This window comes from Tasmannia lanceolata, unplaced genomic scaffold, assembly GCF_043159265.1.
Source record: "Tasmannia lanceolata isolate RefF3 unplaced genomic scaffold, GAP_Taslan_0.1 ptg000019l, whole genome shotgun sequence".
Classification (NCBI taxonomy): Eukaryota; Viridiplantae; Streptophyta; class Magnoliopsida; order Canellales; family Winteraceae; genus Tasmannia; species Tasmannia lanceolata.
Window position 1 is genome coordinate 16,791,468 of NW_027518696.1, and position 14,433 is coordinate 16,805,900.

Genomic DNA, 14,433 nt, shown 5'->3' on the forward strand with positions numbered 1-14,433 from the left:
CTGCAATTGGTTGATGAACACTACAGGGGAAGAAACATTTCCCGGAAACATCGATCCAAACATTTCCCGGAAACATCGATCCAAGCGATAGATCGTTCTGATCCTGTCACGCCCCAAACCCCCACCCTGGGCGTAGGACATGACAGCGCTATACACCTGCAAGATGAATCCCACAAATGTACAAGGCTACATAGCAATAACAGAAATAACCTGGCGATTCATAACTAAATATCAAAGTTCAATTAATGCGGACCCATCAGTGTCAAATCAAATCTCATCTCTCTCCCAAGAGTCAAAGCAAAATAAATAATATGGTCTTTGCATCTTCTTCAAAGCACTCACTTCCTAATGAACTGGAAACAACTAAACTAGTTCTCTGAGTCAAAGTCCAATCCCAAGGTAAGCGTCTTGTTCCTTGTTTCCTTCACGAGGGTCAAGACCTGAAAATGTTATATAACTACAGTCAGCTGAAAAACTCAGTACATAATAAAGCACTACTCTAAGTACAGTCTAAGCATGCCAAGGCTCAATAGGGGTCAGATAAACGGAATCAGAACTGAATGCTGAAATCTCAACTGAATCAATAGGCACAAAGTAGATATAAGTGCATGTCAAATATGGTTCTGAATTTAAAGTGTAATAAAGCAATTCAATGTCTAAGTTCTGATTAAAGAAAGGTTTTCAGAATTCAAAATACACTTCAGAGTCATCGGCATAGTTCAGAAGACATGTTATTGCTTATACACCGACAATCCACGGTGTTGGAACTAGTTCCTCAAAGTTCAGATACAAGTCGACAGGGCCAGCGTTTTATCTCACTGACGGGCCAAAGTTCCAGTGTACTACCTCCACGGTGGGTCCAGAGTTGCCAATTGTTTCACCCCCATATGGCAGGGTCCAGAAATAATCCAAGCCTCCACAGAAGTGTTCAGAAGGTGTCCAAGGTTCATATTCAAATAGTTCTAATAGTAGTGGTAAAACACTAGATAGGCCAAACAGAAATAAGCATGCTAGATCAAGGCTAATTCAGAAGTTCAAATGTATCAATACAGGTTTTAAAAGTCAACAGTGATTCAGAGTGAAGAGGGTTTACAAATACCCAAAATAGTACGTTATTACATACCACAAGGATGTTCGTTTCCTTCCTTAAATCCACTTAGGTTTCAATATCTTGATTTGAACAGAACATAAGTAACAAATAAGGGTCCAAAAAGGTAACCCAAAAGCCAAAAGATCGAAGTCCCAAAGTTCAAAATAAATTTTCAATTTCAGGCGGGTTCGGACGCCCTACCAAAATCTTCGGATGTTCAGACACCCCCTTTCGGACGTCCCCTTCGAGCGTCTCTCAGACTTTTCCAAAAATCTAACTCTCGGATTTCAATTTTCTTCACATTCGGACGCTCGGATCGGACGCCCGAATGGCCCCTTCGGGCGCCCGAACACCCTTGGCGGGCGTCCGAAGTGCGGGCTGGATTTTTCTTACGAAAATTCCAGATTTATTCTGATTTTCTTAAAACTTCAAAAATTCATATCTGATTCGATCGGACTCCAAATTGCACGAGGTAGGATCCGATGAATTCGTATCGACGAGAGGAATCCGCCAAACCTGATTTCACAATTTAATTTCACACAGTTAATAACCGATAAAATAATAATAAAAATCTAAGTCGGAGTCTCTTATTTCTGAATTTAGATTACTTAACGATTGATTTTGAGTTCGTTGGGATCATAACACAATATCAAATCCAATAAACTCAAGATCAACCCAGAGATTCTAATTTCTAACCCATATCAGATACAAGTACCTTTCTTTTACTTATTCAAACCCTTGTTTTAGGGTTTCTAAATATCCATATCTTTCATAGTTCATAGATCTTACCTAGATTCGCGGCTTCTACTTCAAAATCGCGATCTCCTTGCTCTTCTTCTTCTTTTTCTCTGATTTCTATCTCTAGGGCTGGACAAAATGTTTAGGGTTTGTTTAAGCCACAAAGCGATGAATTTATAGGCTTTCTTAGGAAGCCCTAATCAGAGTCAAATACAAACAGACAAAAACGCCCCTCCTTTAGAAGGGGAGAACGAAAATTTTAAAGGGGGTATTTTGGGTATTTACAGATCCAGTAGTGAGATCAGTTTGTAGCATACGAAGGAAATCTATGAGGTAACGACGTCTTTGGATTTCCAAAATGGTGCTAGGAAATCTTGAAACGAAAGCCGTCTTGAGTACTTGGAAGTTTTCGTATGGGTAATCAGACCATTCTGAGTGCGAGTAGAACATGATTCGCGCGGGAGTGGCACTTTTTTCAAAACAATCTTTATTCTGAAACAGCGGAGAAAGTGAACCCCTTGGCATCATTTTTTCTGACAGAGAGCGAGAGAAATGGAAGGAAGCTTGGATATCAAGAGGGTTGTGAAAAAATTGAAAAGAGAAGGGACTCAAGGTTAATGGGCTGTTAAAATCAAGAAAGAGAGTTTTCAATACGGTTTTCTTGGGTAAAAATGAAGACTTGAAGGAGGAATTGGTTAGGAAAGATGGGATTTCTTGGGTAGTTGAAGGCGGAAGAAGAAGGAGGAGGAGGAGGACGAAGAAGGAGTAGTAGTTGCAGGGAAAGGAGAGATGAGAGGAGTTGAATGTGCTACACTACGGCATGATTCAAGGCTTTTGGCTGCAAATGTTATTTTATAGATGAATAGATTTCCAAACTGCTCTCCTATGTAACCTAAATTACGGTTCTGCCATTTTCTTTCTTAATCAAAAGTTGCTCTTTTTTCATTATTGAAATTTCGAAAATAGGCTCATTTTGTTCATCAATTTTTTCTTTTATTTTGAAGCTAATTAATTAAAAATGAGTTATTTACCCCTCCCCACCTCTCTTTCTTTTTCAATTTATCAATTTATCTTAAGGAACCTGTTTGGTTTTCAACGGAGCTTTGATGGGATAATTTCCATGTTCTATTTCAAAGGAACTTGTGATGTTGTGGCCAAATCCATGAGTGTTGCCATTAACTAAAAATTTTGAAAAAACAAGTTGTAAGTTTGTATGTGCTACATGAAAATTAAAAAGTTCATGAATACTTCAAAACATTTCACATGTTTCACAATAATGCAACATAAAAAGCTCAATTTTTAATATATTAAAGAGCAATTCATTACGTTTAAAATTATTATTTCAAACTTCCCTAACTTGGAACTCAAATTTTTTTTGGACATTTTCCTCGCATATTTATTTCTTAATTTGAACTTTGTAACTATGCATACACCTAATAGCCTTGTATGTCAAGTGCCAAGATCTCATAAGGTCCATAATATCGTTTGCTTAATTTCTGAGAAGTGCGCTTAATTTCTGAGAAGTGCACTGATCAACGGAACGTTGTCTATACAGTTGAAGTTTAAGTAGAACCCAAGTACCCACGTCAAATTGTTTGTCTACTCGTTTTGTATCTACCATATCTTTCATTCGAGCTTTGGCGTGAATCAAATTAGCCTTTAGACGATTCAAAATGTCATCTCGTTGTAGTAATTGAGCATCAACCGCTTCAATGGAAGAGGTCCCTGGAATATACACTTGAATTGTAGGAGGAGATCTGCCATACACTGCTTCAAAAGGGGTCATCTGAATCGCACTGTGAAAAGAGGTGTTGTAAGAGTATTCAGCCCACAACAAATACTAATGCCAAGTCCTGGGATTATCCTTTGAAAAAACCCTCAAATATTGCTCAACACACCTATTTAAAACTTCAGATTGGCCATCTGATTGGGGGTGACAAGTGGAAGACAAATTCAAGTATGTGCCACTCAATTTAAAAAGCTCAGTCCATAATTTACTGGTAAAAATGAGATCTCTGTCAGAAACGATAGATTTTGGTAATCCATGAAGTTTAATTACCATTTCAGAGAAAAGTTTTGCAACCTTAACTGCAGTGAAATGTGTTGGCAAAGCGCCCAACTGCGCATACTTTGACAACCTATCAATCACGACCATTATAGTCGTAAAACCATCTGAAAGTGGCAAATGAGTAATGAAATCCATCGCAACGTCTTCCTAGATCCTAAGTGGTACAGGTAAAGGTTGTAATAATCCCACTGGTGGAGTTGTAGAATATTTAGTTTGCTGACAAACAACACAATCTTTCACAAATTGTTTAACAACTTTTTGCAGCGTGCTCCAAAAGAAATTTGCAGAGACTTTCTTAATAGTCCTTAAGATCTCGGGATGGCTTGATTGAGGTGTGCTATTGAATTCATGAAGGATTTTGTATCTCAGTGGCAAAGTAGAGCCAATAAAAAATCAAGAATTATGAAAAAGGAAGCCATTGCTGACAGTGAATTCTGGGGAGGCAATTCCTTTACTCACTTCACCATGCTTTTCAAGTAATTTAGGATCAGTAGTATTTTCAGATTGAAGCTGGACTGATATATCAAATATTGGAGCTGATAAAGCCATTGTTAACTGACAGGACTGAAATGTGGTTAGAGTAGAAGGAAGATGCTCCACCCTTAACAAAGCATCAACAACCTGATTTTCCTTGCCAGACTTGTAGAAAATCGAATAGTCATAACTGAGCAACTTAGAAAGGTATTGTTGTTGAGCTAGGGTTTGGATAACTTGATCCATCAAGTTCTTTAAGCTTCGGTGATCCGTATAAATGACAAATTTCCGGCCTAACAAGTACTGTCTCCATTTTTCCACACCTTCCGTAATAGCAAACATCTCTTTGTCATAGGCAGAGGCAACTGACATAGTTGTGGACATCTTCTTACTGAAATATGCAATCAGATGTTTGTTGTGCATTAATACAACACCAATTTCAATACTAGATGCATCTGTTTCCAGAGCAAACACTTATGAAAAATCTGGCAATGCAAGAACTGGTAATTGAGTCATTAGTAACTTCAATTCAGTGAAAGCACCTTGAGCTTCTTTAGACCAAAGGAAACCATCTTTTTTAGAAGATTAGTAAGTGGAGCTGTAATGGTGGTGTAATGACGCACAAATCTACGATAATATCCGGTGAGACCAAGGAATCCTCTCAATTGTTTAAGATTAGTAGGCGTTGGCTATTCCTGGACAGCCGTGATTTTCTCCCGATATGGTTGTACATCCTCTCCTGAAACCAAATGACCCAAATAATCGATTTTGACTTGACCGAATCTATATTTGCTCAATTTAGCAAACAACTGGTGATGAACTAAGCAAGTGAGAACAGAATGTAAATGATTCGCATGGTCACTGATAGAACTGCTATATACAAGGATGTCATCGAAAAATACGATAATAAATTTCCGTAAAAAAGGCTTGAAGAGAACATTCATGGTATTTTGGAATGTGGAAGGTCCATTGGTGAGGCCAAATGGCATAACCAGGAATTCATAATGTCCCTCATGAGTACGAAAAGCGGTTTTGGCACAATCCTCTTGCTTCATTCTAATCTGATGGTACCTAGATCTAAGATCAAGTTTAGAGAATACAACGGCCCCATGTAACTCATCCATCAGTTCGTCAATCGTTGGAATAGGAAACCTGTCTTTAATTGTAATAGCATTCAAGGCTCTGTAATCTACACAGAAACGCCAAGTACCATCTTTCTTTTTTACAAAAAGAACTGTGGGCTATGGTTGGGAGAAATTATACCCTCTTGTAACATTTCTTTAACCAATTTTTCTATTTCAGTTTTCTAAAAATGAGGATATCTATAAGGCTTCACATTAACTGGCTGAAAATTGGGTAACAAATGAATTTGATGATCCATTTCTCTGAGAGGAGGGAGCTCCGATGGTTTTTGAAAGACATTGTGGAATTGATGTAAAACTGTGGAGATCTCTGATGGTAGTGTGTCAGAGAAAACAATGGGTACCTTCTCAGCTTCACCATCAATTGACAAAGGTCTCTCTATACACAACAATTGGAAATAGGAAGCTATTGAATGGGATCTTGTTAAACACTTCAACTGAGCCGGTTTAAGGGGATTAGGATTCAGCTCTGTTTCGCCTATGAGTTTCACAGGTTTCCCTTGCCAAGTGAATTCCATTGTGGATAGTTTGTAATCAGTCAAAATGGGTCCCAATTCAGCTAACCATTGAATATTGAGAACAATATCTGTCCCTTTTATTGGCAAAATGAATAAATCCAAGGAAAAAACCTGTGTCTGTAGTGAGAGTTTACCATTTTGACATTTTTTTTGGTGCAAAGTAAGGACTTGCCATTGCTAATCAGGACTTTAAAAGGTGTAATAGAGACGACAACCCATTTGAGAGAGGTAGCTATCATTTATTTAACAAAGTTGTGGGTAGAGCCACTATCAATCAGAACATTAACAGCAATGGAAGAACTGATTCCTGTTAATCGGATTGTACTTGGATTCAATTACCCAACCATCACATTGAAACTTATTTCTGCTGGGGAATCAGGTGGAATGGTATTATTTGGTCCCTCAGGCAAGTCAATTTAGTAGGTTTCAGGAAAAAGTTCTAGTTCTAAATCATCCATGGCCGTCAGATGATACAAGCGACGTCTACAATCATGGCCTCGAATGTATTTCTCATCACAGAAAGAAAGACCTTTTTCTTGTTTGAGTTTCATTTCTTCCTTAGTGAGCTGTCGCGTACGAATTGGGATTTGTTTACTAGGAGGTGCGGGAAGCGCTTTAACAAGATTAGAAGGTGGATTCGGAAGTAAACCAGGGCCTCCTATAGGTTTAACCCATGTTGATTTCCATGATTTCCGCAAATCCTCATATTTTTGCTCATATACTCTAGTGAAAGAAACTGTTTGGAATAAGGAAGTGGGTTGTAATACCATCAATTCTCTTTTGAGATCTGGTTTGAGACCTGATATGAAAAAACTGATGAGAAAAGATTCAGAAAGGCCACTTACCTTGTTGGACAAGTCCTCGAATCTTGACTGATAATCTTCCACTGAAGAAGTTTGTTGAAGTTTCGCCAATTCCCCTTTGAAATCGACATAGAGTGATGGCCCAAATCTCAATTGTATCTCATCACGAAAACCCTTCCAAGAATGTACAAGATTATTAGATTTCGCCCATTGAAACCAGGCGAGGGCCGGACCTTCAAGATGAAAGGAAGAAATAACTAATCTATGATATGGAGGAATGCTATAGTAATTGAAAAATTGTTCAATTTTGAAGATCCAACCCACCGAATCAATACCATCAAAGCATGGAACATCCATGCGAATGGATTTACTAACATTTGTTTGAATGGGAACAATGCCATCTTCAGAGCTACCAGACGAGTGATCCAGACCTCCATTCCGCTGAAAACGCACTGTTGAGATGTAGTTTGTAACTGTTTAATCATCGAGACAAGTTCTTCATGTTGCTGAGATTGAAGAAGCCTCAATTCATTGAGTTGTTGCTGATGGTGTTTAAATTGTTCATCTATTTTTTATTAGGCACGGGTGTTGTCTGCCATTGATGATCACAAAGAAAATAACAAAAGAAGACAATGAAAGCAGTAATTGATACGTGACCTGCTTTCGTAGGGTCAAGTATCACAGATCTTGAAGATTCAAGAGAAGAAGAAAACAGGGAAATAAGTTCAGAAAACAGAGTTTTGTGGAAAAAGAAGAACAATTTCATTCGATGCCTCTCATTACAATTGCAAATCTCATTTGTACAACTGTTTTTTCAGTTAATACAGCTGGCATTATGTTTAACCAACTAAGATTCTCTTTTCTCTATTCTAAGAGACAACTGCCTGTGTAAATCAACTTACGCTAATCCTTCAACCATACTGACTTTTGTTTCAGTCTCTGAACCCTGCTGCCTTCCTTCTGTTCTTTCGGCATTGCCTGATCCTCATGATTCCTTACTTCTAACCCTTCAGCACTTTGATGTAGTTTTGGTTCACTATCTTCCTGGTTGCTATCAGACAACCAAAAACAATCAACAAAGCTAAAGCAGCAAATATCACAATCATATGAGAGGAAAGCATTTTTTCAAATAAAAACTTTACAGGGCAAGTTAAAGACATAATATTGATACCTGCTGGATTTCTTCGTAGGGAAAAGGGCATCCAACGCAGGAGGCGAAGCTGGAGGAGTGGAGGATGATTTACAGAAACCCTAACAAACCAAAAAGAAAGAAAACAGAAGCATGGATTAAATTATACGAAAATCAGATAATCATGATAATAACAAAGAAACCCTAATTATACGAAAATCCCAATCATAAAACCCGATATAACACCACAAATCGAGAAGATCACGGGAACCTTCCCGTCAACAATTTAGGGAAAAAAAACAAAAAATACTAATCTGAGAAGAACATGGAAAATCAGATACAAAACCTGATTAGTCAGATACAATAATTGAAAATGCAATCAAACAGATGAAGAATAGAAATGGAAAAACAGATGAAGAATAAAAATGGAAACAGAATAGAAACCTTCAATTTCAGATATGAAACCCTAGCTTGTGAAACCCTAAATTTCATAAATGATAACATAAAAATACTCCATGAAAAGTAAATTCTACGTACAATAAGACCATGTTAGGGAACCATAATTTTTTTCATGGAATATTATCTTAGCAATTGTTGAGAGAGTGTATGGAGAGTGGAAGAGGGAGAGAATTGAGAAAGCATGTGTAATACCCGGTCCCAAGTATTTGGGTAATTATCCTTATCAAAGTGAACATATGATTTTTTTTTATAATGGGTGTCATTATAAAAAATTAAGCCAAGATTAATTGTTAGAAATGGGTGTTAGTATCAAATAAAAGTTGTGAATTTTCTTTGATATGGGTAATAATATCAAATGGACTAAAGTTAAATTAGGAATCAAATATGCAATCATTTTCAATATTCAATCATAAGGTAACAATCATGTGCTATTATCATCAATGACTAAAGTTAAATTAGGAATCAAATATGCAATCATTTTCAATATTCTATCTTAAGATAGCAATCATTTCAATATTGAAAAAGAAAGAAATGTGTGGGATGTTTGGAACCTTACGAGACTACAACCTTCTTCTTCTTTTTTTCTCTCCACTCTCTTCCTCTCATTGGATGAAGGTTAGTTGGTTAAATTAGGAATCAAATATGCAATCATTTTCAATATTTTATCTTAAGGTAGCAATCATTTCAATATTGAAAAAGAAAGAAATGTGTGGGATGTTTGGAACCTTGCGAGGCTACAACCTTTTCTCTCCACTCTACAACCTTTTCTCTCCACTCTCTTCTCGACAACTTTCTCACCACAACCTTTTCTCTCCACTCTCTTGCCTACAACTTTTTCTCTCCACTCTCTTCTCTCATTGGATGAAGGTTAGTTGTTGTGGGATTTAGAAAGGGGTGGTGTTGATGAAGGTTAGTAGTTGTGGGCTTTAGAAAGGGGTGGTGTTGATGAAGATTAGTTGTTGTGGGCTTTAGAAAGGGGTGGTGTTGATGAAGGTTAGTTGTTGTGGGCTTTAGAAAGAAGAAATATAGGTGTTGGATGTAGTTGTTGTGGGCTTTAGAAAGAAGAAATATAGGTGTTGGATGTAGTTGTTGTGGGCTTTAGAAAGAGGGAATATAGGTGGTGTTTGAGGCCATTGAGATGCTTGTAACTCTCCTATATTGGGATGCTTGTAACTCTCCTACAAGACCAAGTTCTACACCACTTTAGAACCATTGCAAAACAGTCCTAGAAGCCATTGCAAAACAGTCCTAGAAGCCATTGCAAAACAGTCCTAGAAACCTCTGCAAATTGCTATTGCTGCCGGTAAATAAACTACTTTCCACCATCTTGTTGCCATAACCTTGTGTCCAAGAATCAAGGCCTACAAGACCTCATATTCCATCACATATGTCTTGAAATCAACTACGGTTGGGTGGATCTTCATCACGAATAATTGCCAAAATTCTGTAAGTTCATATTCTTGTCTTGAGATCAACTACGGTTGGGTGGATCTTCATCACGAATAATTGCCAAAATTCTGTAAGTTCATATTCTTACTCAGTCACCTTCTAGTTTCAGCTTTGCAAATTCCCTTCCTTGACAAGAACAAAAAGGAGGAAAAGAGTAGTCTTAATTAAATAAATTTGGTTGAGCAAATGGGATTGGAGTTTAGGTGCGAATAAATTTGGTTGAGCAAATGGGATTGGAGTTTAGGTGCGATGTGTTAGAAATGAGTTTTTAGAGCCGTCCTAATTTCTTTTCTTTTTAGAAGCACAATCAAATATGAAATCTTATTTAATAGGGACTGTTACACATTAGGATAGTTAAATGACCTTGGTTTACTTACTAATGTGAAGGGGAAAAAGAGGAGTTTTTGTCAACGTCAACGTCGTCCTAGAGAAAACAAAACAAAGTCAGAAATTCGTGCAAGAGGTAGGTGATCCTACCCTATGTTAGTGTATTATCAAATAATTACATTAGCTAAGTTGAAAGCTTTCTATTTCAATTTTTGCATATCTACTTTGACTTGGAACTTCTTTTGGAGAAGATTTTTACTGAACGTTTTTTTTAGTATGTCATTCTACATAGTTGAATATCATTATGCATGGTATCCTTTAGTCTTGACATGTTTTCATCCCTATACATAAAAAGCTTTATGAAGAACATGATTTAGAAAACTAGAATTCATGAAGCAACAATTTGAAAAGCACTTTGTTTACGATATGTTTTCGTAGATTTGAAATGAGGGAAGTTCCCTATGGCTTGAAGCGTTACAAATTTATGGCATGGTATTGCAAACATTAAAATTGCTTCTCTCTATAATTGCATACAGTCTTGGTATGGAATGGATTCCGCCAGTAAGGTTGATCTCTGGTGGGGATCTAGTGCCCAACCTACCAGTGGGTGAGTACACTGGACGTGATCACGTAGACCGGTCAAATTTTATCTACCCGTAAGGTTGATCTCGGGCGGCCAGTAGGGAGTCCTCTGGCTATTGATATTGTGACATTGCGCACTTTTGGACCTGTGAGTCCTGCGAACGAGTGTTCGCCTTGGGTTACGCTACTTGCCAATAAGGTTGGAAATTGGCCACAGAGAAGACTGTTATGTTTGAAAATATATTACTGTTAAGTATTTGATTTCCAAGTGGAAAAATGCAAAATCAAGTGTTTGAAAATATATATTCTTGTCATTGATTTCCAAGTGAAAAACTGCATAACCGAGTGGTTGGAACTGTTTTGTAAAAACATGTATTTTTCTTATATAGCTTATGTAGAAATGATCTTTTTAATTCTTATCAATTTCTGCATTGGCTAAATTTTATGGCATGCTACGTCTTTTCCGCACAAGTTTGTTTTTGTTTTCCTATTAGCTGGCTTGGATTTGGAAAACCGGCTGGGCTGTTAGCTCATTATGTGGTTTAACAAATTTCAGATACAGAGGAGCGGCAGTAGATTTGCTGAGATCAGGCACTTGGATTGGAGCCTAGGAGATTTGTTCTTTATTTCATTGTTCCAATTTAGAAACCTTTGATATTTTATTAAGGTGATTGTCTTGAAATAATTATTGTTGGATTTAGACTTATGGACCTAATCTATATTTGTATTTCATTATGAGACTAAAATTTCCGCATTTATTAGTTACTCTGATTGTTGAGAATAGTTGATCGAAAAAGGAGCCTTGCATGCTTGTGGGGGCGACCCTATGGGCGTGCGGCGGCTGTCACGTGCGCCTTACCTAGAATTATGGGTTCGGGGCGTGACAGCATGAGTGATGATATGGTGCAAAGTGGCTGAAAAATAAAGAAAACAAAAACTCTATTGAAAAATAAGCAACTGTTGAATGGAGTTTTAATTTTCTTTATTTTTCAGCTACTTCTCAGTACTAGGGGTGTAAACGAGCCGAGCCGAGCTTGGCCCAGCTCTGCTCGGCTCGGCACATTAAGCAGAAAACCTAGCTCGGGCTCGAACCAGGCTAGGGCTCAGCTCGGCTCGGCCAGGCTCACGAGCCTTACCGACCTCATTTGCTGATTTTTTTCCCCTAAAAACCATGAATTTGGCTTACCCTCTTTAAGTAATTTTGTGTCTGGGTTGAAGACGATGCTTCAATCAAGCTTGTCCGAGGTTTCAAAAACTCTTTCTAATATTTTGTATCTGGTGGGTTGAACTAGAGGCTTCGAAAACCCTACCTAAGAAAAACACCAAGAAAGCTCAGAACTGTCTATAGATCTCCAAAAAAAAAAAAAAAAAGAAAAACCATTTCAACCGAAATCAGATTTTTGAAAATCATCTTCATTGACAAGATGAACCAATTTGTCCCCATAGATCAACAAAATGAAATCGTAGAAAAATGAAGTACAAATCCTGAGACTTTATCAGTAGACCAAGAAAAGAAAGTGAAAATTGCTGCAGAAAAATAAATAAAATCTTACCTTGGCATTCGAAGAGGAGGAGACGAAGCAGCAAAGCAGAAACCTAAGTATTCAAACCCTCCCTATCTGTCCGTTTATGGTGGAGAAGATTAGGGTTTTCAAACCCAAGCAGAAACCCTAGCTCCTCTTTTTCTGTCTCACGATTTTCTCTGGAGAGAGAGAGAGAGACGAACACAAGATTTGCGGAGAAACTGATGCAGTGCCAGCATGGCAGCCATGTCATGCCTAGGTCGTTTTGGTGGAGTTCCAAGTTGTAGTCCCTCATTAATGTTGCTGGCCCGTTTTGAACCTGATTTTTGAGATTCTAAATGAAAAAATATGGAAAGTAGTAAACTACAAAGTTGTAGGTCTCTTTGAGATCTTTCCAACAAGTATTTATACTCAAAAATTGGATAAGAGAGTAGAAAGTTATGGCAGTTTTTGTGGACTATGTCTGTGGGTTCCTAAAACAGTCAAAGTTAGTGAGTTTCAATGTAATTGATGTTATGTTAGCTCCTAAGCTAGCTAGTGGAAGAGCTTGAACGAATTTGCTTTGGTTTTCTTTTATTTAAAGAGTTATAATCCATCTTTAGAGGGGATTTTGGATGTTGATTAACTTATGTAATTGATGGAATATCAATTGGTTTGAGCTTTGCTCCAATTTTCTTCTTCTTCTCTAAGTTGCGTTCTTGATTTCTAATTTCTCTTCTTCCCCGCATTAGAAACCCTAGCTCCTCTTTTACGTTTTCTCTCGAATGAGTTTCTGCCCTAGAATGCTTTTTCTCAATCCAATTTACGGAAGGAAATGGGACTCAGTTGTCCTTTCATTTTTGAACGAGAAAGAGGGGAAGGCTCAACTGTCTTTTTGAAAAAATCTTTAAACTTTATTCGTAACAGGGGGACTCGCATCTAATAACCAATAGCTCTCATAATATCTACTACTACTATATAGCTACAGAAAAAGGAATTCCTTTTTTTTTTTTGGTGAGAATTACATGTCAGCAATAATATTTACGGTTGGTACCATCCCCTAATTTATCTACTACTATATAGTTAGAGAAAAAGGAATTTCTTTTTTTTTTTTTTTGTGATTATTACATGACAGCAATAATATTTACGGTTTGTGCCATCCCCTAATTTATTCTCCCCTATACTTTTTCTCAGTAGACACGTCTCTCTCTGCGTGGCTTTTTCCTTTTTTGTCTTTTACTCTACTCTCTCTCTCCCTCTCTCTCTCCACCCTTCTTCTCCGTCGACAACCCTAACACCAAGGGCTTTAGGGTTTTGCTGATACAGGGCATCAATCTATTAATCGACGATGCTGATTTCTATCAAAGAACTCTCCAGTATGCATTTCACCCGAAAATCCTTACTCTTGGAATTTGATATTTGAGATGGATTTTTAAATTCTAGGTTCTCTAATAACTTGTTTCTCTTCTCCCTTGAGAGATTTTTCAATTGGAAACGGTTTTTTTTCTTCCAGCAATGGGTATGAATTTCGACCCAAAACCCTAGCTGTTTGGAAATTCCCATGCTCACTACACGACAAGGTAAAGTAAATAGATTTGGTTGGATGGAAATGGTTCTACTTCTTATTCGTTATGTGATCTCTGTCCAAGAGGATGACAAGTGGATTAGACATATTATTTTTCTAACATATTGCACATCATATGGGAAAAAATGTGTAGTGATGATTGATTCTAGAAGCTTAAACTAAAATGTGAGCACCACCCTAGACCTTACAAAGTTTCATGGTTTAAACGGGAAGATGAAGTCATGATTTCTAAGAGGTGTTGAATCAAGTTCTCAATTGGAAAATATGATGATGAGATTTTATTTGACGTCCTTCCTATGGATGCTTGTCATCTTCTTCTTGGAAAGCCGTGGTAATTTGATATATGGGTTCACCATTATGGGAAAAGAAACACCTACTCTCTTATTAATCATCGGTTGATGTATGTGCTTCACCCATTGAAAGACAAGCCTATTAAGGTGCAATGGGATAGTCAAATCAGTTTGCTATCCTTTTTTTTTGAAATAATAAATCAGTTTGCTATCCTACAAAACCTTTGAACAATGTTGCGAAGAAAAGGAGGCGGTCTATAATTTGGTAGCTATGGGA

General features: G+C 37.4%; 1 long non-coding RNA gene across 7 annotated transcripts; it reads right to left on the reverse strand.

The window, feature by feature from the left end:
• Nucleotides 1-221: 221 nt before the first annotated feature.
• LOC143852873 (uncharacterized) lies at nucleotides 222-12,668 on the reverse strand. Of its 7 annotated transcripts, none has more exons than XR_013236883.1 (6): nucleotides 12,333-12,668; nucleotides 8,005-8,084; nucleotides 7,736-7,884; nucleotides 6,876-7,285; nucleotides 4,913-5,109; nucleotides 3,212-4,761 (listed from the first exon to the last, which is right to left on the reverse strand). It is a non-coding gene; the product is annotated as an uncharacterized LOC143852873 (long non-coding RNA). The 7 variants fall into 7 exon arrangements; XR_013236884.1 differs by having other exon boundaries at nucleotides 3,212-5,109; nucleotides 6,876-7,066; nucleotides 7,158-7,285; nucleotides 12,333-12,656; XR_013236882.1 differs by lacking the exons at nucleotides 3,212-4,761; nucleotides 4,913-5,109 and adding an exon at nucleotides 222-440 and having other exon boundaries at nucleotides 12,333-12,661.
• Nucleotides 12,669-14,433: the final 1,765 nt, after the last annotated feature.